Source organism: Panthera pardus, unplaced genomic scaffold, assembly GCF_024362965.1.
Source record: "Panthera pardus isolate Hobbes unplaced genomic scaffold, ASM2436296v1 HiC_scaffold_1, whole genome shotgun sequence".
In the NCBI taxonomy this organism is placed as follows: domain Eukaryota; kingdom Metazoa; phylum Chordata; class Mammalia; order Carnivora; family Felidae; genus Panthera; species Panthera pardus.
Window position 1 is genome coordinate 60086085 of NW_026526654.1, and position 6261 is coordinate 60092345.

Consider the following 6261-nt stretch of genomic DNA (forward strand, 5'->3'; position numbering starts at 1 on the left):
GCTTCCAAAGAGGTGTGGGCACTCCAACTTTGGCAACCCTCTTTAAAAAGAGGAACTATGTATTACAGTAGGGGGGGAAAAGGAGAAAATAAATATTGTAAAGTGACTCTAATTGGGACTAGGTTTCTGTCCCCATGACAGTACAATGTTTCAAACTGTCTGGGAATCGTGTGCACACTTGAGGCATTGTCTATTCCTTCCTGCTGCTATTTAAGAGGCTATCATAGGACTCAACTATGTCATTCTCTTAGGATGATACTCGGTGTCTTTGCACACAGCTTAATTTCCCAAGGCCATTTTAGTTATCAAAATATTTCTCACTTGTTTAGGGAAGTGTTGGGAAAACACCAGTCAATGTTTATTTGTGGCTATTTGATAAAAATAAGAATCAGGAAGATTATATAAATGAAAGTCTGTTCAAAATCATTCCAGTGGTATAAAGGCTTTCTACTTACAGCACAAGGTTCTAGGGATACAAAATGTATAGCACAGGGTCTTTATCCTTATACTGCTCCTGGAGCACTCACCAAGAAAATGAAAAGTGCCATCTATAATACAAGGGGATTCTCAACAATTGAATAAAAGCCACTTGTGAGAAGAAATTTAACTCTACTCCTGTGATGAGCTAAGATCAGGGGGTTCCAAACCAAAGGAGAACTGAGAGACTAACTGTGCTAATGCCAGGGGAAGGCATTGCTGCTGTGGCTATTCCCCAGAAAGGGTGACAATTGGTCGATACGCAAATTAGCATTTACACCAATATGCTTCCCTGGGCCGTATTCTTGAAGAGATGTTGATTTTTTTTTTTTTTCTTACTGGTGTTCTATATTTTTTCTATGTGTGGTATGTAGAAATTCGAGGTCCACATATCACCAAGATCCTGGATGATTTTGTTTTATTTGTTAATTAAGAATATTTTTAGAGGGAAGAATCATACATGTTTAGAAAGAACTCTTATCACAAAATTACAGCATAATCTATTTTTGTTTAAAAAGAGGCTTACTAAGTTTAAGCACACTTTGTGTGGATGATGATGATCCAGTAAAGACATAGGACACCAGAGTCTGGTAGGGGTGCAGTGCCTGTCCCTAGGGTCCTTGATCAATCTTCTCTGCCAATAGCTTGGCTTCTGCCTTAGGGTACAGTTGATTGCTTTTGCCCAGCATACTTCTTCAATGTCTTCGGTAGCACCGTCTCTTTAGTATGACAATACTACATGACCTTTGATTAATCTTTGCTTATAGACCATGTCAGTTTCTCATGAAATATTTGCTAAAATCCAAGTTGATGATTTCCAAATTCTGGTTGCTATTGAATTCTAAGTACATGTAAACTTATCACAGAGTTTTATACGTTTAGAGTAGTTACCATCATCTCGTTTAGTGTTAAGATTTTTAATTTTGCTGGCAATCTCTAACAGTGGAGATTGCAGAACAAGTATGTCTAATCTGTTATATATACCTGAAGATCCTAGAAATGTACCTTGTGTTATTTAATTAAAATATAATTCTTGAGTTAAAATAACTAGCAGTCATAAATAGTGTAATGAACCACCCAAACTGGAAATAAGTTGATCAGACACATAGTACATTTAGAGATGCACATCCGACTACACTGATGAAGGTGAGGGAAGATCGAGAAAACAAAAGTACAGCAGAGAGTGCAGCATGCTGACTGACTTGGACTTTCACCAAAAATGCCAATAGAACGTAGGAAACTTGAAACACAGGGGTCAGGGTTAATTATTTCATTTGCAATGAATTATTTATTTTGCAATGGTCACAGATATTATTCAGTTTGGATTTATACACTGTAAGAGTTGAAAGCTGAGGAGCGTTCAGATAGGAGACACAAGTAAGATAGAAATGATGGGCATGTCAAAAGAGTCCTGGAAACTGTAGGAGCAAATCAGTTTGTCAATCAACAAATCAACTAAAATCATAATGCAATAAAGAGTTAGTTGCTCTAAGCATAATGGGCAATTTCATGTGTGAAAGAGAGGACCAAATGATTATTTACTAGCTGTTTGCAAATACATGATTATGGATGTGAGGACACTGCAAAGGAAAGGCAGAATAAGAAGGAACATATGAGAAATGGTTGGTGATCACATCCTCCAGGGAAAATAAGCAAAGTTAAATTATGGAGTAAGGGATTGTGGAGGAATAAGATCATTACAGCTTAAATCCAAGAAGCAATTTCCATTTTCAGCTCTTAAGATGTTACTCCCTATTCTTCTGATATTTCCATGTGGATCTATGGGAGATGGTGCTTGAGCAGATAATTGCTTGAAGTGGATTCCAGCTCTGTTTCCTTTTGTAGCCCTTCAGTGAGTTTATAGAGACTTAAATTGTAGAGTGGCTAGGTCATCAGAAAACCAGGTTTTGTGAGTGACTAAGACAAACAGATGCACACCCAGACGCAATTATGAGAATGGTTCACAAATGTGTCACTTCTTACAAGATAATTTCATCCTGGATAGAAGATTTACAATACCATTAGGTTCCCTTTCAACTGCAGACTTGCCACAAATATTTTGCATTTGCTGGTTCAGAAGGTACCCAGAGACAGCAGCAAATAGTAACTTTGATCTAGCTACTTGAGTAAGTGCCTGAAACACAGAAGATAGGATCATTAGTAGTTTTGCCTTTTACCTCTGAGCCTTATTTATTTGTGTTCTTGATCTCATCAATATTTTTGAATCTACCAAACCAAGTGAAAATAAGCTACAAAGATTCCAAAGAGCTAGAATGAAGAGAAAGGGAGCTAAGTCAAACTTGCCCCACATAGTGGGTATGGAAACAGAGGCATGTCCAGTGGGGCCAAAGTAATGGCAGAGGTGTTAACACCACACTTCATGGCTAACTGCCAAGGAAAAGAGAAGAAAGGGGGAATAAATAGTGGAGTGGTGGAAAGGAAGAGTCCAGAAATGGCCAGAAGTATATGTTCAGTATGGTGTGAGGTGAGCACTCTAAACACTAACCATGTGCTGTGGTGTTAGACACTGAAACTTCTGTTCACCTGGTGTTAATATACATTTTAAGGTTCCATGTGGCAACTAACTCTAATTGGATCCTTTCTTGTAGTGGGTTTAATAATAACCTTATTATTACAGTTGTTGTTGTTTCTGTCAAATTAAAGACTGTGTAGAATTACCAATATGAAAGTAAATAAATTGGGCTGTTTGGGTTGAAAAAGAATAGTTTATTTACTTTCATACCCAGTTTATCTTTCTCTGCTTAGACCTTTATTTTATTCTATTACCTGTAGAGGTATTTTACTCTATTACCTCTATAGAGGTAATAGGACCTCTATTACCTCTAGAATACTACCATTTTACATTTTGAGAGGTGAATTCATTGATTCCGTTCAGGGAAAAAATTAATCACATCCTTCACAAACACTGTATTCTTGGCAAATCTCTTTGATGGGGAATACCACTAATTCTTGATATGAACTTGTTTCCAAGACTGTTTCCATTCTTCCCTTCCCTCCCATCCCCAATATACACTGTTTCATAATATCCCCCAAATTCCTGTGGTCACAATCAACAAACTTAGGTATATTTTGAATAGGAAGCATCTTCCCAAGACTATTAGTTCTGGCTGAAGAAGCTGCTTCGTTTGAAGTTGCCTGCCTCCTGCCACTTCAAATAATAATCAACTATCAAAAGACGCCCTCCAGGAATGTCACAGAGATGAACAGCTAGATGTAAAGAAAGCTTTCAGTACCCTTGGAATAACTGATAGACTCGAATTTTCCTCATAGACTGACGACTCATTAGCATTACAGATGTGAATAAATCATGAATTCTACTTCTCTAGATGAAGGCTCTTCCTACGCCTGCAGAGTCCATAATCAAGGTAGTTTTCCAAATAATATAGGAAAGAGAAAAAAATATACTACTTTTGCTTCAATTAGCAAGATATTTAAAGTGTATGGTTGGAAGATTTTTTTCCCTTAAAATATCAACATAATAGCTTCCATCTTCCTTTCTGCTTAGTGTATAGAAAGAGGAACAATTTGCAAAAAAGGTATTGTTTTTCCTCAGTGGACTTGCAAAAGAGACATCAGACTAGCTTCTGGGTATGTTATAGAAATGCATAGGAACTATAAAAAATAATTGAAACTTGCAGAGTGAGTTTCAGAGTTTTATTCACTGCTGAATTTTGCAAACTTGGTCTTTGCTCTGTTTGAACTTACAGAACTAAACAATTTCCCCAGAATTTCTCAAGGTCACCTTTGTTTCCAAAAAGCATTTGAATCACAATCTAAGGGAAAATAATGACCTCTTAATAGTTTGTTTAGTCCAGTAGTTCTCAGCCTAGATGCACATTAGAATCACCGGGGGAGTCTTTACAGATAGTGCTGCCGAAGCCCTACCTGCAGAGAATCTGATTTAAGGAGGTCCAGGCTTCAGTTTATTTTTTTGTTTTTTGTTTTTTTGTTTTTTTGTTTTAAGACCCTGGTGATTCTAACGCACAGCTAGGATTAAGAACCATTGAGCTTGTCAATATCTGGAGTCAAATATTCAGTTTCTGATCATAAAATTCGACCTCGTGTACTTGTTGTCATAGTGGGACTAAACTCCTATCCAAATACACCTTCATTTAAAGCCTCAGAAAATCAACTTTGTGGCGATTAATGGATGTTTCATTTTGCCTGTCCCTACCGCCCCCAGCCCTTCTCTCTGAAGTCTACTTGGGGATTTATTACAAAAAATGCTGATCTTGGTAGGAAATGTACTAGCCATCAACTCTCACTATATGGGGAGGCATGGAATTAGTGTCACTGGCATAGACCTAATAATTTGTCTCTTAAAACTTAATATTCCTTCACCTGTAATGTAAGCTTACCTGTATGATAGCTCCCCTACTTAAGGCTCTAATGCTCTTCCCTACATCTAAGTATAATTGCTGAGTTTTGGTGAGCCCAAGTATCTCCTCCTCCTTTTCACCAAGGTTTCTTGGTAGTGCCTTGTTAATGAACAGATCACCTAAAACTGACTTCACAGAGTCCCATGTCTCTTGGTGTTGCCTGGGCACCAATTCCTGCTATCATGGTTTCTACCTGGTCTCCACCTGCTTGAAAGACACCTGAGCTAACCACCATGCCTTAGGGTCATTTAACTTGAATTTTTCAGATGTCCCTTAGCAAAGTAACGTTTTCCTCCCAGCCTATCATTTACTTTCCTGGTTTTCTTACTTCCTACACTGCTTTGCTTTTGCAGAGATTCCATCTTACCTTATACTTTCCTTTATCATGAAGCTAAAGTTCTATAATGTTAATTTTCAAGAATAGTAGTTATCCTTTCTTTCACCATATCTTATTTTCACTATTTACAAATCCATGTATTTATTTGCCTACTATTTACATGCTGTAGATTACAAGATGTACCATATGTGTTGGCAACCTGTAATTTTAGAATCTTAAGAAAAATGAAAGTTTCCAAACAAAAGAAAAAGCTTACCAAAGGTAATACCCTGGAGATCAGACAGGGTTTATTCATTATGTCTGAGCCTGGGGCATTCCAAATGCCTTCTAGCAATTTGTTTTTGCAAGTTCAATTAATTTTAAACATGAAAAAAGTTTTGCTTCCAAATTATACACTGGATCCAATTATTTAATATTTATATCATTGAGCTCTAAAAGAAAATTCAAGGAAGCAAAGAAAACATGAATTTTAGCATTTGGCCCTACTTTTATTTTGAGAAATACATTGTTTTGATACATTATAAACATGAATTGAATTTCACTTATTCTTACAACAACATTAAAAAAGGAAGTTAAAGATTTTCTATGGATTATTATAATTATTTTCTGTTCTTTTTCTAATAACACACAACAGCATTTCTTCTGCTGTAAATCATGTATAAAATTAGAAAAAAAACAAAATTACCAAGATCAGTGAATAGATTTCAGTAAGGATGATGCAGATACTTAGATTGTAATGATGGCCCACCATAATCTTTGCACATTTAATTTGGTAGCAATAGTTCTATCTTATGATGATCATTCCCCTTTTTCCCCTAGAGTTTAATATTCTCTTTCAAAATAAACACCTTATACATACGCATTCAAATGACAGATTGTTGTTGCATAAGATTATTTTAACTCTATCTAAACTGTAAATCCTTCATACCATGCCTAATACTATAGAATACTACAGTGTGAGAATGACTCAGCATGAGGCAAACAAAATTGCAAAAACTAACTTTGAATAGGGAGACATAAGAAGGTGTATGTTTTCATTAATTCCTA